At 47.9% G+C, this 21481-nt stretch overlaps 1 protein-coding gene across 1 annotated transcript in view; it reads right to left on the bottom strand.

Moving 5' to 3' along the window:
• LOC8051271 (pleckstrin homology-like domain family B member 1) overlaps positions 1 to 21481 on the bottom strand; it is a 462041-nt gene that overhangs the window by 26221 nt on the left and 414339 nt on the right. The gene's annotated exons all lie outside the window — the stretch shown is intronic.

A 21481-nucleotide genomic window follows, 5' to 3' on the forward strand; every position in this document is an offset into this window, starting at 1 on the left:
AACGAAGCGCAATGTCACCGGCATCACGGCTCAAAATATCGCGCGCGCGGTGGGAGATCCGACGATCTGAAAGCGAGCGGTTGTTAGGACACTCTCCACCTCCGAAAAGCCAGCAGCGTGAAATGTCGCCGCTTCTCGGCTCCTCGCCGGGAACCCCGACGTCGACCGAAATAGTACGCGCGGAGAGCGCGAGCTTTCTCTTTGCACCGTTTACCGCCACCGCTGCCGATAAGGGCTACTTGTCTTATGTAACTGGCCGCGTCCCGACGTGTTTGGGAGCTGCGCTCACTCCGCTCGTCGGACGCGTCCCCCCTCCTTCCGCAGGCTGGAGACGGAAGTGAAAGCGGCGAAAGCGACAAAATGCGCGTACTCACGGATATGTACATGACGTGCGGGTCTCCAAACATCCTGAAGCGTCGTCGTATCGCGGTGTTTTGCGCGATGCTGCTGCGATCATGGGGCACTTCGAAGCAGGCCGAAAGAAAGGACGAAAGGATGCAAGCGATGCAGGACGCGGCGCTGTCGACTGGCGACGTGATTGACGGATAGACGGATAAACCGCTGACGCTCACGAAAGCAAAAAAAGAAAAATACAAGGACGCGCAGCGCACCGCGCGGCAAACTGCCGAACACCGAATGCAAGCGATGCGAGGCCGCGGGGCGGTGCGCGACGCGCTCGATGAGGTAGGACGCGGAGCGTTCGGCAGCTGGCGCCATCTCTCGAACAAAGAGGGAAGCTAATGCATTAACCCGCGAGCGGAAGGACATATAGGTGACATTCACTTGACGTCACTCGCCAGGTTCGCTGGCATCGCCCACCACGGTCGCCATCTTCGAGGTCTCTTGCTATCGCGAATGCCATCTCTCCGGACCTTTTGAGCGTGGTTTAGCAGTATTTTACAGCTTTAAAGGGTCTTTTTGACCGAAACTAGGGGTTATTCTTATACTTTGGTGCTTTTGAATCGCCGTGGGAGTATTTTTTGTGTGTTTTAGTTAGTTTTTGTCGCTATCGGACTCACTTACCGCGGCCGCGATGCTCCCTCGGCTCCATGAAGCGCTCCGTGTCGCCCGCCGTGCCGACGGCGCTAGCTCTTGCGAGAACTAATTTTTCTACTTTGGTGCTTTTGTAGCACGCTGTGATTACTCTTTGTTTTGTTTTGCTAGTTTCTTTATTGTTTCTCTCTAGCGGATTTTCTGTACTACGGCCATGTAACCGTATTGCTCCATCGCCGCTGTGTCGTACATACGTCGTGCCTTCGGTGTTCATTCCTGTGCAGAAACATACCGTGCGGCTAACAGAGTGCGCAGCTTATGAAAAATGCGGCGCATTTTTCATTAGCTCAAGCGATTTAAAAACCGCATGTAAGCGATTTAGCGAGCGGGAAGACAAGCGACGACGACCCGCTTCGCTGCCGCTCGGTCACTCGCGCGACGAGGCAAACCGCACGAAAGCGACGGGAGCACACGACCAAGGCGATGAGTGCTAAGTTTTCTAGAAATCCCAAAACCGAGCTACGCGACGAGTGACAGTGAAGGGTGAACCGCATGTAAGCGATTTAACGAGCGATGGCGACAGCGACGGGAGTCGGCGACGAGCGACGGAGATTTCTCGCGGTCGGTCGTCGCGTCGCTCGGTTTTTGGATTTCTAGAATGGGTCGCTTAATTATCGCCTTGGTCGCTTGCTCCCGTCGCTTTTATGCGGTTTGCCACGTCGCGCGAGTGACCGAGCGACAGCGAAGCGGGTCGTCGTCGCTGTCGCTCGTCTCGTCCCGTCGCTCGCCAAATTGCTTACATGCGGTTCAGCCTTTACACACGGTACTCGGCGGCAACAAGGAAAACGGCCCGCCCCCGAGATCAACTTTTCTTCTCTCTTCTGTTCAACGAAGCTTCAACGATATGAAATTAGCACACACTAGCAGCGGACGACCGCGTAGCGTACCCAAGCCAGTCAAACCGCGACCTCGAAGATGGCGGATCGACGGTGGCGCTCCCTGGCAAAATCGAACCTGCAGGCTCAGTGAATACCACCTATATGTTGAGTTGAGACTTCAAAGAATAAGAAAAATGTTGTGTCTCTGGTCTGCTCCCGCGTTAGCATTGCAGACTTAAAGCCGATTATAATATAAATAAAGAGAGCTTAACACAAAAAAAAAAAAAAAAAAAAATTGTAATAAAATTTAATAAAAAAAAAAAAAAAAAAAAAAGCGAAACCGCAGCCAAACGAACCGGCCCGGTCAGCGGAGTAAAACTCTTTACAAACACGATATTTCAAAAGATACTCATATGAAACATTGTGGTACTTTCCGCGGCGTGCACTGCGACTTTCTAGGAATGTATCAAAAGTAAAGAGGAAGATAACTGAAGTTTAAAACCCGCCCCGCCTCGCCCTCGCTCGCCCCGCCCCGCCCCCGCCCGCCCGCCCGCCCCCCCCCCCCCCCCCCCCCCCCCCCTCCCCCCGTAGAAGCTCAGTTTTCTGCAGGGAAGATAATCCTCTCAGCGCTCCCCTCTCCTAAGGTGCTGGTGGAGCCAAGTAGGGGCAAAGTAAAAGTGGAGGATATAGAAAAGGAGGAGGCGGGGAAAAGTGGAAAGCGCGAAGTGTACGTCGCCGTTTGGAACACCGTTTTATGTATACTAAAGCGCTTAAACAACTGTTACTACTACATTGCCGCTACTGCTACAACAACAGATAATTATGTCAAACTTGTTGAATGAAGGGCTGCTCGAGGGACTGCAAAAATTGCGAAATGTCTAAGTAGAAACGTGCCGACTAAGAGATGATTTGAACGACGCACCCCGTAAAGACCAGCACACCCGAAAGAAGGGACAAAGCCGCTCACTGAAAATTTCCTTCGTACATACCCTAAACTCACAAACTACGTGAAAATGGACAGCGGCTGCATTTGCATTCTTCGCGTGTACTTATTCCTCCCTCTTTTTTGTACAGTAAAATGCCTAAAAACTAAAAACAAATATAAAAAAAACTTGAGACTTTAGGAAGAAGAGTGCATCCGAGCGTGACCTTGATTAAAATTCCAAGGCCCGACCTTAGCCCAAATGAGCCTCATACATTACAGCGAACGAGGAGATTAGGTGGAACCCTTCGAGCCCCCGTCTCCGACCCTTGAGAAGATTGAGCAAACAGTTCCTTCGGGGTTCTTTCAATCGCGCTTGTGTTTATGGGAAGCAGTGGCGGGGACTTCCTTGTTAACCAGCGGCACGCCGACGAAAACAGCCCCGTCGATTTGTGGAACAACACTGGAGCCACGTCACGTGGCTCCCCCCAGCTCTATCGTCGTTCGAGGCAATGGATGCTTCGCTCGATTTACCAAGCCCACTTCCAGCCTGACTTGGACGGTCAAAGAAAGCGAACGAAATCGCGGCTGGTGGGATATGGTCCCGAACCGTCGAGTAAAGATGGTGCTCTTTGACCCAATTTGGTTATTAGGATAAACGCCCGGGAAATTAACAAATCGAGTAGTTGTTTAGGCATGAAGATAAGTGTCACAAAACGATGTATGACGGAAAGAGAGAGACTCATTACATATGTTGCTACCCAAAATACATAAAAAAAGGGGAAACGTAGCGACTAGAGTAGCGACCATTGCACTAACCTACGAATAATCAAGGAGCAGGCTCCTTCGACTTGGTAGAAATCGGTGGAAGTCAACAGGGGAGCTCCTCCAACTTCTTTCCAGTCAAGAAGAGCAAAAGCTGGAGAGGAGGTCGCATCCTCTCCAGCGTTCACTTCCGCTAAAGGGGAAAGAGGTGGGAGGAGCCTGCCCCCGAACTGTTAACCTGCCACTGACAATATAGTGAATTCAGCTAATTTCGTCGCAAGAATTATTCACACTTCTTCGCCGGCATGCACCCCCCCCCCCCCCCCCCCCTTTCCGTATACTCTTCGGTGCTTTTTATACCAACTCATTCTGATTTAATCCGATTATCGCTTTTCAAACGCGCACATATTGACGGCCTTGAGACGTTACACTGAAATAAAGAGACCAAAGAGAAAAGGTTTCAAAACAAAACGGATCTGAATTTCGGCACAAGATACATTTATACTTGCGCTTCACACTTCCGCCGCACCGTCCACCGCAAAGTTAAGTCCATCTTTTTATTTGTTTGTGCGCGTGTGTGCGTGCGTATGTCTGTATGCGTCCGTGCGCGCGTGCATGTGTACGCGTGAGACCTCGGCAAAGTGGGTCCCCTTTAGCAATATCCCGCTCGTCATCGGGGTTAACGGACGGAACTTTTGGTATTGCACCAACCTGGCCATCATCCAGCAAATTTTTCGAGCGGTTTAGCACGACTCGCGAAGTTGGCGGCAAGATCACATTCACCCGTCCTCCGGTACCAGTTTCTAAACTGGCGTCTCATGAGTAGGAGACCATTTATATCTAACCCAATTTTAGTCTCTGTCGCGCGCACCGCACGCTTTGGGGGGTAAACAACATGCTCACGAGAGAGATAGGATTGCGGTCTATTCAAAACGCAAACAGAAAAAAAAAAAGAAAAAAAAAACGAAAAAGAAAAGATCCTAAAGAACAGACGATAAGGGCAACAGGGGACCTATTAACACATCTGGTATCCACTTTTCTAGAGTTTTGATATCCTACAACGCTCGCTATAGAAACTTGAAAGTTTCCTTCCCCTACTTGCTGATTATTTTACTCTTTTGGTGCCAACACACGATAACTTTATATTACGATTACTTGCCTACACTCGATAAACATCAAGGTCTCAATAAAACCGAACAATAAATCAGTCTGTGAAGCGAGGATGACTTTAACGTTGTTACAAGTTCGCATGCAGCTCCGTTACAAGGAAGCGGGAGAAAACACTTCCATCGCTGCTTCCTCACCTAATGAGAAAACCATGAGCAAGCAATTTATTCCCTACACGAGAGAACAAACGGAAAAATACGGATGTACGGCCGTGGCCAATGTCATCGTGAGCGAGGTAAAAAGGGCAATGCATAACAACATTGCACACTGCAGAGCACACACTGCATGTAATTCAACCCTGGCTGCGGATGACCCTGCAATAGCTGCGCACTGCGCATTTGGGGCAAAAGAAGGACAAAAACGAGTACGTCGGGAAATCTGGACACTGTCCCGATCACCAATCGATAAAGGTAGAGTCTAAAAAAAAGAAGAGACATGTGGAAAAAAAAAAAATGTAATGGAGGTGGCATAAACAACGGAATCTATGAAGAGTAACTTAACAAATAAAATAAAGTTGTAAAAAAAAGAAGAAAAAAAAGAAAATGCCAGTACGGAAACAATGACGACTGGTGCCGTACACTTCACGCTTGTCAAGTGTTAAGTATATAGAAATCATAATTATTTATTAGGGTGTTTTCTTTTGTTAGAACTTTCCAGAGTTGCGTCGGCATTGTTTTTTTAGCTTTCTTTGTGAAGATTCGGACTGGGGATTTGATGGAGAGAAATCGGGGACAGGGGTCGAGACTTTAGACGAGGCCGGATGGTCTCCCAAGTTGGGACTTGTAACTAGAGTGTAAATAAATGCACGTAGTTCTTTACAAGCAGTGAGTCGACCCGTCATTCAGCGACGTTCGTGCCACCACGCTCCAGACCATCGGAGCGGAACCTGCCTCCCACACCACCGGGAGGACCAACAACAACACAACAACTTTAACTTCAAGGTTATCGTACAGACCTGTGGTCGAAGCTGAGAAAGGCGCTAACCGCGCCGGCGATAGGAAGTATGTTTCGCTGTAGGCAGTATGACGTGCTTTCTTTGATGTGGTGTGGGCCATTTACTTGTTTGCTCTAACTCCCCTTGATGTGTTTGCGTTTGAAAGTAGCGTCAAATCCGCCACTGCACGAGGTGCTTCCTCGTGCAGCCCGTCGAGGAAAATGGCGGCGATGGACTGAAATGAGCGGTCCTTGGAAGCGAGTGGAGGCGAAGCACTCACTGTGACACGCGTCTTGCGCGTTCGCACAGCAATGTTTGGCGGAACTTGTAAGGAACTCCAAGCGTAGATTTTGTCAAAGGGCTTTAGTTTGCCCATCCTCCCCTATAATGTCCTCACGGCCGCTGTGGGGTGGTTGGAATAAATTAATAAATAAATATTGTGGTGCATGACTGCGCTGAATGAGCCAGAGACAATCCCAACATGATCGATACGAAACAATAACTACTCGAATGTATATGTCTACAAGGACCGTCAGTGGCGCCCAAGGCTAAGTATCAGTAAAGCTCCTTAATGAATTTCACGTCAAAAACATCAAGAGGCTTCAAGCCTTAGCAATTCCGTGTCCTGGGGGAGTTCCAACTTCCGCATAACTGGAACCAATCTCCCAACCTCGGCGTCGACACATATTCGCCCACTACAAATACCCCTTGATTAAATTTCATTTTCTCCTCCTCGAAACCTACTGTTATTTTTTTTTAAAGAAATAACATCAGGTTGTTTTATGCGTCAAGTATGGGCGCATCTCGGTTCGTTACAATAAATGTCTTCCCTCCAAGGCCATTCCTCGGTGCTCGACAAATGCGGAGTACAAAAAAAAAGACGTTTACAAATATCTGTAATGCGAAATTAGAGTGCAGCTCTTGAGGAGGAGGAGGGCAGGGTACAGAGGGAAGGGTATGCCCCTCCTCCTCCCCCTCTCCTACCCTCCTCCTTTTCTCCTCTCTTTCTCCCGCTGAATTTGTTCACGGGTGACGTGACACGAAGCCATGTGACCTCATTTTCCTCGTTAAATTTAGCGGGGAAACTGAATCGGTGTTGAGGTCACGTGACGTCAATTTCTCCGCTCACGTCACCCATGAACAAGTTCCGTTTCTCCGCTAAATTTAGCGGGAAAATTGACGTCACGTAACATCAACAGCAATTCTGTTTCCTACTAAATTTAGCGGGGCGGTTACGCCGACGGCGACGCCGCCGAACGCCGAACGCGGAACCGGACGTCTGAGAGCTGCGCTCTAGAAAAAAAGTCAGTCATCGTTTCTTTTTTTCTTTTTTTTTTTCGAAATTGGTTGTTTAGTGACTCTGAGAAGGTACCCCCTCCCCTCCCCCCGCCATTCTAGTCACGCAAAAACTAACGAATTTCATGGGCCTGGGTAAATCACGGGCAAGCCACAAACCAGAGTCGAATGCCGGGGCACGTCCAACGGATCTTCCTTCACGCGACGCTGAGGCGTCGTCCGAAGCGGCCACCGGGTTCTTACAGATGGTTCCTAAACGGTCGTACACCTACAGCATGGGAGCGTGCGCATGTATCATACTTTGTTTTAGCTTAACCATGCATACTTCCATACTTTAAGCTTAAGTCCAGACCACGGTGTGGTCCAGACGCAGCTAGCCGATGCTCTACAAGCGGGAGCATGCAGCCCAGAACGGTGCTCACTGCACGAGTACGCGTGCTTGGCAGGGCCGCTGAAAGCCCGGAGCTCACTCTTGTTGCTTCTGATTCACATGTCGTCACCAGCACGAGACGTGGGTAAATCAACTTATCATCTGTCATGGGCAGTAGTCTTGACGGTGGGAAAGAAATCTGGTGACATGTGCACAGCAGCACAGTTGAAGTCGCCAATGAGTACCTCCAAGAGTGCCTTTATACACACAAGCGCTTTTGATTGAGTGGTGGCACCTCTGCTATTTTTCCGCCGAATCGTTTTTTTTTTTTTTTTTTTTTGAAGTGCGCGCAGTCCGGTGTGATTTAGCTCGAGCGCGTAGCTTTGGCTAATGCTTAGTACACTGTACTTAGATACCATTTTACCGCACAAGTCACTCGCTGAGTGCGTCAGCGCCTCACGCGCTGACCCACTCAGTGTAACCAAGGATGACTTCAGCCGGAGACAGACAGACATGTAGGCAGTGGCACCCTAACCCTCCAGCGGAATCGACGGCACCTAGCGGCTAAAACCGAAAGCTGTGGCGGCAGGTTCGCTCTCCTTCTTGAGCGAATCAAGTACTCACAGCGCCTGGCGGTCTAAACACGAAGCCGCGAAAGTAGGTTCCAAATCCCGCGATGAAAGTCGTCAATATGGCCGATTATCATTTTACGCGGTCTCCAAAGAGAACATATTTGAAAATATGCAGATGAATGAACCGTACCGCAGACGACACCAAACGTCCCGGGGACACCCCAAAAATATGCGGACGTCCCACGTCCCGAAGCAGACGCCCGAAAGGCATACCACGGATGTTTTAGGTAAGAATTTCCAAAGAAACGTCCCAGAGTGGCTGTGATAAGGACATGGAATATACGTGCACAAATCCACAACCGCGCACCAGAAGAAAAGGAAAACAAATATATATTTACACGTCGATATCTATAAATATATATATATATATATATATATATATATATATATATATATATATATATACTTTTTTTTGTGTTGAAAAATCTACAAGTGCATTAGTTAACGCGCTCTCACTGCATACGCTTTCGATGTTCGTATCCGCCCCGTCATAACTGCTCAATTCCCCAGTGTGGCGGACAACTTGAGTGGCCTTGGTCGTGCCGTCGTTGTACATTCAGCCGAAGCCACAAAGTCCCGAGGCTGACGCTGACCGACCCACAGCCATCATCATCGCTAGCGTCATCGGTTTAAATTCAATAAGCAGCAAAATAATAATAATAATAATAAATTTGTCATTTAGTTGTTCAAACTAGCGTAACTTATTTAGTGACACTAGTTTATACCACATAGTTATAACAATAAACACTAGAAGCTCAGCTGGCGCTAGTGTCTACAATACTTCCGGTTGCAAATTGAAGCAGAGAGCAACCAGTCTATACTTTTCCAGTATTCCTGTGTATTTCTATGGGAAAAGGTACGTGATATTTTTCTCTTCGCCGGGGAATAATAGAAATCAGTGTAGTTTCTTTACTCGTAACGGGTACTATATAGCTCTATTCACATTGTAAAGATGTAAATTATTTAGTTAATGTTGTTTTTTTTTAGTGATGTTTAAGTTAGCAAATGCTGAGGCCTAGGGCTATGTTGTACAGCATCATATGCCAATACAAGCTATCAATTCATGCAAAAAGAACAACTAAAAAGTGAGTCGGGTATACTCAAACTCTAATAGCATTCAGATGACGGAAACAAAACGAAAAATCCAGTACGTGTTCTTCGTTCCATAACTCCATGCTTCGTTCTTATCGTCTGTTTTGATTGCTTGATTTGGCATATATTACCACCCTTTTGGTGTTTTGTCAAGCTGGTTTACTCTGTGTGATTCACAGCATTGCCTATACACTCCGTGCGACACGACTGGCACGCCGCCGCGCGGCCGGTACCGAAGGTGGGCAGTGAGTACTCCAGAAAAAACGAAACCGAAACCACGCCGCGTACGTTGGTACGCATTGAAGTCGGAGTGGTGCGATTGCGCTGGGTTCACAGCATGAAGTGCTGCCTGTGCTGCGTCATTAAGTTCTTCAATAGTTATACGTCGTATCTCGTGGAGACAAAGTTTCACAGTTTTTCACCTCGCCGATGTTTTGTGGGGCAGCGACAACGATAAAGCCGTGCCGTACGACGCGAGAAATTTGGTGTCCCGATCATGTCTGCCACTGTGTCGGCACGGCTGACATATTCTACACTGCCGCTTTGCGCTCTGCGTTTGTTTTCGTACCAGTAACGCCTACATGTGTCAGCGCCGATGGGACGAACTGAAATGCCATCCCACACTCGCGGGTATGCTGTGCCAATCTCGTTGGAGGAATGCCCTCCAAACAAGTTTCGTCCCCATCGTACGTGTCGATGATATTTCCGGACAAGTATGGCACGCAATCTGCACTTCATGAAGAAAGATTCGAAGAGTAAAAAAAAAGTGACAAATATAAACCTAAAGAAAACAATAATGAAACTCGGAATCATTGGAGAATCGGCGTTTAAGTATGGAAGTTTATGTGGTGTGCTTTCTTTCTTGATCAGCCTCCTTCTAGATGTGGAAACGCTGACACCCCGAGTTCTGTAGACATTTTTTTTTTCTTTCTCGGCTTTAGAGCCACCCATCGCAAAGTGGTTCGAACTGGAAGTACCGTCCACTGGTCCCTTCCTACCAATAAAGTGTGCACCTCCCACGATGAGTGGTAATATCTGACAGCCTTTGACGGTAAAAGCCAGTTCCCATTTAGTTACGCCGCCCAAACTAAATTTCCACCTGGTTTCGCTATGCCAAGTATTTTTGTTATAATAACTGTTGTGCCAAGTGACGGTCATGTCAAAGTACCTGTGCGCCGAAAATCAGCACCTCGCACAACAGGTTATTACACAACAGCTGACCGCAAAAGCCCTTGGCGGCCAAACCGTGTGTTGGCCGACAACTTTGTTTTCTCGGCTTTGGAACCACCTTTCGTAAAGTTGTTTCAATTGGAAGTAGACTCCACTAGTTCCTTCCTACCTGTAAAGTCTCCACCTCCCCCGACCAGTGGTATTCTCTTGACAGCCTTTTCATGGTCAAAACCGGTTCCCATTGAGTTACGCCGCCCAAACCAAATTTTCATCTGGTTTGCCTATAGCACCTTTTTTTGTATAATAAGTGCTGTGTCATGTTACTGTCAAGTCCAAGCACCTGTGTGCCCAAATCTGCACTTTGCACAGCCCGCTATAACACAACATTTTGGGTTCAATATTGGATATACCGTACAGCTTTATTTCTTTATTCGTTAGAAACATAACTTTCACACCTGCTGTCTTAATCAAACTTGGCACAGTTCGTGCACAAACTTAGTGAACATCTCACTCGCCTCCAATATCATCGTTCCAGCAGTCCTACGTTTACAGCGACGAGCAAAATAAATTTCCCACTCAGAGCAATTATGGTGGCGGCCGTCTTTATTTATTATTTATTTATTTCAAAATACTATCAGTATCTATTGAGACTATGATAGGGTGGGTATACAAGAGTTGGAGCGATTTTTCGGAGAATCGCTCCAACTCCTTTTTCGGCTGCAACTAGAGAATTTACCCCTAATAACGACTCAAACTCAATATATAAGAAGTGGAGAACAGCTAAATGCCTTTCTTAGGTTTGCCCCAACACTCATGCAATGTCACCCTCAACGTATCGGCTCAAGAAGCAAAAGTTTCGTCCTCGCGCGCTTCCGCCGCCACAACTCGGCATGCGAAAAGGCGCCGCAGGCTGCTGAACGCGCCTCACGGTCGAACGCCAGCTCCTCCGCTAGCGGCGCTGCGCGCGTTTTTCAAAGCGCCCCCTATAGTTCCCGCACGGAGTGTATATGCGTAAATACGTGCCCTATAATGGCAGTCTACAACGTCAACACGTATTATACATGTGTACTGGGCGATTTTAGCGCAGTGTTCGATGCCATGAAATGAATTTTAAAGAAAAACGCTCTAACACATATTTTTGTACATCCAATTGTAAAAAGGTTCCAAACTCATTATTCTGGCACAACACCAAGCAATATTTGCTCTTATAATTGAGCGCGAAGAGAAAACGGATTTGCGTTTTCTCGAAGGAACGCATTAGGGGAGTCAAATTTAGATTGACTGCTGTCTGCTTCAAAGTGCAAAGGCACACTAGCGCCACCTGAGCCTCTAGAGTTTGGTGTAACAACCCTATGGAACAGCCTTGCCATTTTCTCCGGATGGACGAAGCGATAGATTGTCACACCTCCCGTTCTAGCCTACCATTGCAGGCGATCTGTTACGGATTTGGACGTGAGGCTACGGTGGTTGGTATCACTAGAATTTTTTCAAAGCACAATTTTTTTATTATTTTTTTTTTTTACTTCTTACTACGATAATCTTAGTAATTTGAGCATAGCTTTCAATCGCCACCACTGTGCTACCATCATAATCATAAAGTAAAAGCTGACGGTGGCATCCCGACTGAACTGGAAGAACAGCGGACTCTGGATTTCTGCGATCTGGTGCTGTGAAAATAATAAAATTTTCAGAAGTGGCTAGATTTGGAGCTAGAATTTCCGAAATAACTAAATTCGTAGCTAGACAGAAAAAAAAAAAAGTTAATTCATTTAGGGACGACCACAAATTGGTCGCCCTCAAAATTCTGTCGCCCTAGGTACTTTGCCTATCGGTAAGTCCGCCTCTGGAAATTCATAACGTTCAGAGAGGAATCAGACCTTTTTTTTTACTAAAGTTCTAGAGGTGAATACGAGTATAGTCGGCGTCAGGTTAAGAATTCAGTAGACGCTCCATCTCCGGCGCGCGCTTGTTGTATACCGTCGTTTTGGCTGCGAGAGCGACGAAGTGTTACCAAAGGCAGAAAGATCGCAGTGGAGGCGGTGCTGCCGAGAAACAAAAACGTGGTGTAAGACGACAGTCCTTCTCGGTAGTCCTCAGGCTGGTTCGAGCGTTTAATGGCGTGACGGTAACGTTATGTTAAAACTATCCAGTGGTAACTGCTTTAGTGGCGTCACTAGGGTCAGCGGCACCCGGGACGGTGGCACGTGGTGACACCCCCCCCCCCCCCCCCCCCCCTCATCTCGTGGCCCGCCGCGACACCCCCCGGAGTGCTGCACCCAAGGCAGTCCGCCCCCCGCACCCCCCTTGTGACGCCACTGAACCGCTTAAAACAGTAACAACGCAGTTCATGAAAAAAAAAAAAAATAGAAGTGTCTATAAGATACGCTTGTTTCGAACACCCTTGCTCCAACGCGATCTCGCTGTCTTTGATGGCTGTAAGTACACGGACGTACAACGCAGTTCGCTCCCCTACACATTCAATCGAAGGTGAATGCCTCGCGGCGTGGGTAGCACAGCGATCTACCCTCCCTGACGTTCGGAGTCCAGCTCCTACGCCTGTGAATAACTCTATCTTTCACGTTCATTAACATTTCCATTTCTATGGAATGCCATCTGAGTAAATAAATTAAATTAGAAACAATGAGTTTCGATCATGGTAAACGCGCGCATACCCACACAAAACTACGACACAAGGAACAAAAATAACGAAGATAGACGCGCGGTATTTTTCGGTGTCTCGCATTCAATTGCACGCCTCCGCCCACGTTCCCGCGTTACCCCATCTTCGCTCGTAATAGATTCAGGTCGTCGCAATACCTCCGACGATGGGCGGGGGTGGAGGTTAGTAACAGGCACATTCTTTCCCTACGCATCTTGGCTCCGGTCCACATCAGCCCAAAACTCTGACGCGCGCTTCCCGACGCGAGGTGCGCGAAAGCGCCTGCATTTTCCGGAAGAGCCGCGTTCTGTCCGTGACAGCGCTCCAGCGCCGAGATGCGTCCGCGGACAACTGAAGCGCTCAGTGCAGCTGCGGGGCGCGTCGAGCCTTCGGGACACTTGGGAATACATGTCGAACTAATTACAGCAAATTCGTGTGACAAGAAAAAACGCTGGTTTGGCGCTCACAGCGATGGCAAACCATGAACCAATAAGAGCGGGGTGAGAGGAGCTGAAAAAAGAGAAGGGGATCTTCTCGAGGAGAGGTTCTATAAAGAACCAACGTTCTGTTGGTTCAAAATGAAACCTCCCTTGAAAAGAACCTCCCTATCTCCTTTTAAAAGTCAATCCTTCACCACGTCGAGTCGAATACTGCTGCACGGTGGAGTGTGCGAAAGATGCCATCGAGCTGGCATGTCGCTCTCATGCCATGTTCACTTCCAACATTGGCAAAGAGGTGACATGTTTAACGTTTCTCTGTATTCCGCCATATTGCAGTGTTTGGTTAAAAAGAGACACCCCATTCTCGAAAGGAGCGCTCAGTGGTCTCTGAATGCAATTAACAATATAAGTTCATAACTTCCCGTAACAAAAGAAAAAGAAAAAAGAGAGCCCTTATTGTTCCCTACTTTGACATTTCTCTCCTCCGAACCATTCTTGAATACATTTGTCTGTTTGTTTGTTTTTATTTGAATTTTTGTTAAAGTACTCAGGTACTTCAAAAAATTTGTTAATATATCGCGGATTTTTTTTTTTTTTTTTTTCATCGACATTTTACAATTGGACACAAATGAGGCGGCGGGGCAGCACGTATTTCCCGTCCCTCATCTGGTGACCTTCGATGGTGCTAATTAAAACTCCGGGCTTCGTTCCTTCTTAAGAAGCAACATTTTACTTTTAATTACTAATTAATAATAATACAACTAAAACTGCTATTTCGAAGTGCTGGTTACTTCCCCGCAACGTTTTTTCACAGCCTCGTCACGAGAAGAAGTACAACGAGAGAAAAGCAAAAGCTTACAGAAAAATGCGCCTGTTAGAAAGAAACAATACAATGCGGTTCTCCACAGGAAGCAGTTTTTAGAAGACGCGCTTCTTTAGGATAATAACCCCCCTAACTAAGCCCCGGAGCGTGTACTGAACATTGTCGAGAGAGCTTCAGCGCTCGAGAGGAGCCTCGCACCGAGGCCACTTCGTATAGGTTAGTTGACAGTGAGGTAGGAGCTACGCCGTCGATCAACCAACCACGGGTGCCCCTATCCTTTGACCGCCGCATGATCCCGCCCACGCGCGTAGAACGAAGGTCAGGTGATGAAGGAAGGCGGCAGATTGGTCCGGCGAGCCCGTATACCTCCCACCGCATTGTCAGCTTTAAGCCCACGGAAGGGAAGCGGGAAAACGTCGATTAATTGAGTGTCTTGAACAAGTATCACCACCTCGCGAAGGGGAGCCCCAAGGAAAACAAACGGCAGCGAATGGAGAAAGGGGGGGGGGGGGGGGGAACAAAAGGTTCAAACTCGGCAACTAAATGCCCGGAGGAGCCGCGACGCGGGTAATAATGGAGTCGCGGATCCGTTTTGGGTTCGCGTCAATTGAGATGGCGACCGCTCGCACGGCTGCGGAGTTGGATGGGGGACGACTACGGCATTGCGGATATCTAATCCGAGCGCTGCCAATCAAGAAGAGCCAATCAAGCGGAACCAATCAAGCAGAGCCAATCAAGCGGCGCAAAAAGTGCATAGTCGCTCTGCGTGATTGGTTCAGCCGGGGAGGGCGAACGCACGGAGGCGACGAGCGCCATGACGGTGCACTTTTTGGCGCTGCTTATTGAGCGGCCCCTCTCGGGTCGTAGCGTTGGCTGCACTCGGGAATTAGTGTTGAGGGCTATCTCGCGTGTTACGTTAGAATTCATATGGTCGTGCGTCTATAATAGTTTCGTAATCAATACCGACTGGAACGTCACAACGGTGACTGGTGGACAGATCTATATGTTATCGTATCAAAAGATCGGCGTACAGAGATCAAAAGATCCGCGTGCGAGAATGTCGGCGGAATTTTAATGCGAAAGCATTAACTGGGGTCCCACGGCGCGAAGCCGGCGTTATCTGATGTCTGTAGTAGCGAAAAACGGCACCTAAATTCCCATTGGCTGAGCGAAACGACACACCAATTCCCACTGACTGCAAAGCGGACGTGCCTAAGAAAAAATGAAACACAAAGAAAAGCGCAGGAACGCAGATGCCTCGTCACGGAAGCCGACGGGACGCTCATGGTCAAAGCGGACGCCCCTCAGAATTAAAACGTAAAGAAAAGCACAGCAACGCAGGTGCATCGTCGTCACGAAAGCCGTGGAGCCGGCGGGGGTGCAGCGCCTGCGCAGTGGGGGAAACTGATGTTACCACCGGAGCACCGTGAGAAAAAGGAAGACGTGGGGCGCAGCTCATAGGAATGCTTTAGCATCACGTAAGCAGTTTTAAGTGCCTTCGTTTAATTATTTTATCTTCATTTCGCTAAGTAACGAACGCTCTCTTCTTTCTGGTGGCGAGGCTCAAAGCCGGTACTCGTCCAGGTTACGGACACGGGATACAAGAAACGCGATCGATCGAAACTATAATACAAAACAATGCGACATGTTGCGGTGATTGTATACGTTTCATTGAATAAAAAAGACTAAAAATAAAAACATAAAAAAGTATGACGAAAATAATCCCTGGAGAAGGGGAACAAGAGGAACAAAGGACAAACATAAATCTCCAAACACAGCTGGTGACTGGTGAGCATCTGAAAAAATCCGCCTGGTCCGGGTATCGAACCCGAGACCTCTCCATTACAGGTGGAGCGCTCTACCAACTGAGCTAACCAGGGGTTAGACGTCAGTAGAGCAAACGGGTTTTATCAGCTGCCACCAGTCTAACACCAACAAGGGTGAAGCTTGCAAATTTAAGGTTATAATTATAATGCAATTAAATGCGAAGGTGCAAGCGAGCTGGACAAGAATGACGAAAATAATCCCTGGAGAAGGGGAACAAGAGGGACAAAGGACAAACATAAATCTCCAAACACAGTTCGACACCCGGATCAGGCGGATTTTTTCAGATGCTCGACAGTCACATAGCTGTGTTTGGAGATTTATGTTTGTCCTTTGTCCCTCTGGTTCCCCTCCTCCAGGGATTATTTTCGTCATCCTTGTCCAGCTCGCTTGCACTTTCGCATTTAATTGCATTATAATTATAAAAAGTATGAAACTAACGTATCAGAAAAGACGATACGGGACTACACGAGGCCATTAATGAAATGCCAACCGTGAAAGTGACCGCGTTTAACCGACGTTTCGAGCGGAAATGGCTTTTCGTAAGGTCTTACAAAGAGCTGTCCTCGTTCGAAACGCTCTATTAAACGAGCTTTATATAAATTCAAAAATTATTCGGTCCGACCTCATAGTTTGCCAATGAAATAAAAAAAAAACTCGCAGAGTCGAATCGAAAGACCCCAACCGCGAAACACAACACAAACACTTCGCGCTGCAGAACCCAGGGATCCTGGGTTCGAGCCCCACCCCTGCCCGTTTCGATCTGGATGAGCATCGTACCGGCGTGCGGTCGTGTATCACTACTGCGTGGTGCACGTTAAAGACCCCAGGCTAGCGGTTGTACCGTACTGGCTAAATTTCTCATCTACAGCTGGGAGACTCGTCGCCCCTGTGAGGCAGACCAAGTTCTAGGCTGTATAAACACACGCACAACCCAATTTTTTAACACCAACACTACAATTATGAGAAAGCTGAGCAGTACAGTAAGGAAAAGAAAACAGTAGAAGGCATAACGTGAAAAATTACACTATGCCAGCGACGACGTCAACGAAGAAGGGCGCGTCAGAAATTCCCCAAAAGGCTGTCGTCGATACACGAGCATTAATTATGAGCCGCACTGCGCAGGGTCCCACAACAATGTTCTGCCGGAAACCTGCGCTTAGAGTGTATATTTATCGACTGCCCGGGCGGACAATGACCGAGGACTCTGCCAGCGCCGCGTTCGATTCCAAAGCCGTCGTTACCCGTAAACACGCGGTCCGGTGGCGACAAAACAGTTCCAACTAATTTAGTTTTTATTTGACTGGCTGATCAAACGGATGAAAATTATAGAAAGACAATAAATAAACAAAAGAGTTGACAAAAAAAAAAAAAAAAACCTACAGAGCAATCCACGTAAATCTGATCGCAATACCAAAGCATCCGTGCCCGATCTCGACTTCCAAAAAGTAATCGTTAGGATATCGCATAATACCACATATACTAGCCGCAGTTTTATTCAGAAGTTACGAGTAACATCCTGTTCTGGAGCAGTGCTTTATTGGCACACCGATGCGCTGCAAAAAAAAAAAAAACAAAAAAACAACATTATAAAAAAAAAGAAGGAAAAAACATCGCGATGTTTGTTTTGTGGTTGTAGCTTCACTGCAGTACACCAGCGCGCGGATAGAAGCGCACTCAACGAAGCTAACTAACTCGCCAGGAAAGCCCACGAACGTGAGAAATATTGCAAAACGTCCGAGTACTGTCACTGTTTGATAGAAAGATGAAATCGAATATTACGTCATTTGAGGCGATAATCGAAAGGTCTGAAAATTTGCTCAAGCTTAACGGAACGATCAGTTCATGTAGCAGGCCTTGACTCCTAAGCCATTATATCTTCACTATTATTAAAGCGAAATTACAGTTTGCCGCAATGTCGGTGTAATCACAGTGTTGAGTGTTTTTTTCTGGTTTTAGTTCGTCAAAATTTAACTGATTAACCGGTTAAAAAAGTTTATCGCGAATAAAGAATTAATTTAATAATCGGAAGGTTAATCAATAGAATTCCTAGCCCTACTTTATTTCATGTTCCCTAAAGCACTAAAATGTCCTCCTGCATCAGGTCGCAGATATCCTTCGTTTCATCGAATGTCGGTAGCCCGTGTTGAGGAGAAAATAGCTCGAATCACAAAATTCTAATCTTTGCTCTATTAGCAAAACTAAGTACACCGAAGGTAATATCCCCATATCTTACTTACACTTTGCTTTTATAATAGAGAGTTTTAGTAGATCGTTCCGATACCTCCGATAGCCCCGATAACGATACTAGACAGTAGAGAGTTTTAGTAGATCGTTCCCATGACTCCGATAACGATATCCCGATACTCCGCCACCGCCTCCCTTGCGCATGCATAGTATCGTTATCGGGGCTATCGGAGGTATCGGAACGATCTACTAAAACTCTCTAGTTTTAGTAAATCGTTCCGATACCTCCGATAGCCCCGATAACGATAGTATGCATGCACAAGGGAGGCGGTGGCGGAGTATCGGGTATCGTTATCGGAGTCATGGGAACGATCTACTAAAACTCTCTATTATGGATGCGCAAGGGAGGCGGTGGCGGAGTATCGGGATATCGTTATCGGAGTCATGGGAACGATCTACTAAAACTCTCTAATATTCCAATCGACGTACCCTCGCCCCTCCAAGTTTATATCAAAATGTTTTCGCACTTAGGTTTTCATTATCCTTCTAATTATTACCAACATCCCCCCACGCCCCCCCCCCCCCCCCCCCGCCCCCAATCAAAAAAAAAAAAAAGAAGTTTTATTGTTTCCTTGCACCCGGGCTGGTACAGGGTAGAGAAGAGGAAGAAGAAACGGACCCGGCAGGCAGAGTGAGTCGTTCCTTCACAAGCTCCATTATCTGTGGCTCCCAACTATCTTTACCGCTTACTGATGATCACTCGGAACACCAGCTCTTGATCGCCTTCTAATCAGCTTAGCCAGCGTCTCAGTGACAAGCGGCCGTGAGCACCTCTTGCCACCGCCAATGCGCGATCATTGAAGCGTCATACCATTTAAACTCTACTAACCATGACTATAATAGAGGGAGGGTCAACGAATGGTGTTCCCATTCCATCGCGGGACAGCATTGATGTAGGCATTCGTGAGAGTGCCTACATCTACGCCGCTCTGGCCACCACGGGTATAGCTTCTGCACAGATTAAGTGGTCGCGAAGGTGAAGGACAACGCTTCACTTTAGGAGTCAGGGATTTTTCGAGAGTTTCAAGAGCACGGTACTCGAGCGAGCACAGATGTTTCGCTCAGAAAGAGCGACCTTGTCAAATATGCGCTCGTTTTGTCGCTGACTCTAATATAGTCATTACAAACTTCGAAAGATCGCTAATTTTTTAACATCGCGGTTGGAGACCAAAGCGTCTCTTTTCGGTTCCCTTTCCAGCGTTCGATCATGAGCCCGGCGCGTGCCATGCTCCGAAACGGCGAATACGCGGGAATTGGGCTCAGGGAATAGCAAGCTGGGCTGTGGATAATTTCTATCGACGTTTTCTGTTTCCTGTCACTCTCTGTCACGTGGCTTCCGTATCTGGTATGCGGGAAGAAAAAATAATAAAACATTTCAACCTGGGCTATGCAAGAAAATATAGGTGAGGCAAAACAAGAATCCGTGAAAAGCACGCATTCTTTGTGAACACCTTCCAGCGGCAGGGAGAGATCAAGACGATCCTTTACCGCATGCCAGAAGTGACGACATTCAAGATGGCCGCGCCCTTGTGGGAACGGTGTATACCCAAGATGCAGTGTACCCGAGAAGTGCACCGCGCGAGAGCGCGCTCCATCTTGAATACCGCTCTCACACTCCCAATGCGATGCCACATGGGAACGCAGAGAAAGGCCATTGAATTAGCCCAATGCGGCGGGCGCACGCGCGTCTCTCTGCACGAGCCCATATCCTTCTCCGCCATCTCCGTGCCCTTCGGGCCCGAAATTCTCATTTTCTCGCCGCAACCGCGCGACGCCGCCCGAGCGGGCCTTTCATCGCGCTCGTCCTTGACCAACCGGCGTCGCCGGCGAGCCAGGGAAATGTCTGAAAGCCGGCAGAAGCGAGAGATATCAGCCGCCTCTGTCGAAAGAACCCCGTTGAAAGGAAGAAAAGGCCCAAAGAAAGAAGGACTGGTTTTCAGAGAGACTCCGGCTCGGGCCGCCGACTTTGAAAGGAAACCCCAATCAAGGGATCATATAGCATCGCGCTGCTGCCGCGTGGGAAACGCCGCCGTCCCGCAGCTCTTTGAACGCAGCGCCGAAGGCGAAAGAGACCTTATTACGCGGGTCCGCATTATTATTACAAACGCAATAGCCCCCCCCCCCCCCCCCTTCCCCCACACACGGACACGTGTCGTCTCCAATGGGGAACGACGACACTGCGTGTTGCCAAGAAGGCAAACTTTGTGCTTCAACCGATTTCCCCGGCTCTTAAAAGTTTAGAAATTACAGAGAAGATGCAAGCGAGCTGGTGAACTTTCAACATTGTAAAACCCGAGACGCAGGACAAAAAGAGAAGAAAAAAGGGGACAACACAGCCACAGGTGTATTATGCCGCCGTATCCACAGAACATTCCTCGAGGGTAATTTCTATTGACTGCTTTACTCGGAAAAACTGTTGTTTGTTTGTGCAGGGGTAGTTTTCCCCGTGTACTAGAAGTACAGTCTCCGGCAATATGAAAGACCCACTGGGAGCGCGTGGCCGAGGCGGTGGCTGGCGGGGGCGCTGCGAGCGCTCCGGGCAATTCCATTCTGCTTCGAGGGGAGGACGCTCACTCGGGGCTCAGCACAATCTGATAAGCGCGTTTCGCTTTAGCTGAGCCCGAGTGAGCGTCCTTTCCTCGAACCAGAATGGAATTGCTCGGAGCGCTCGCAGCGCCCCCGCCAGCCACCGCCCCGGCCACGCGCTCCCAGTGGGTCTTTCATATTGCCGGAGACTGTACATTCCACAATGTAGAATTGCTAGCTGCACACCTCTCAGTTTTGTAAGCCAGGTCTTGCATCCTGGGAGGCAATGTTTGCGACACAAAAATGCAGCTGTCGATCCGCGATGAGCGAACGGCAGTATGCTGCGACCGCGTTTTCGTGACGGGAGACCAGGCAGGTTGCCGTAGCTTGAAATACTTGACTTCCGTCACCACGACTGGAACGCTACTTTCTGTGGCCTCGCATACATTAAAAAACAAGTTCAAGAAGAAACAACAAAAAAGAACAATCATTTAATTTTTAAGGGAGAAAAATTGTATCTAACTCAATTTTGCTTTAAAAAAAAAAAGTTGACAATGAAAACTTTTGCCTCTAAATCGTGATATAGGTGCGCACTCGATGCTATCACGATCGCGGCAGATATCTAAAGGAATGTAAGCCTTGCAATTACAGAGGCTACAAACAAGACAGAAAAAAAAAAAAAAAAAAACACGTAACGTTTTTGCTGATCCCAGCTTCAGAAAGAAATGCAAAGAAGACAAATG

Source organism: Ixodes scapularis, unplaced genomic scaffold (assembly GCF_016920785.2).
Source record: "Ixodes scapularis isolate PalLabHiFi unplaced genomic scaffold, ASM1692078v2 PGA_scaffold0__279_contigs__length_252992795, whole genome shotgun sequence".
Classification (NCBI taxonomy): Eukaryota; Metazoa; Arthropoda; class Arachnida; order Ixodida; family Ixodidae; genus Ixodes; species Ixodes scapularis.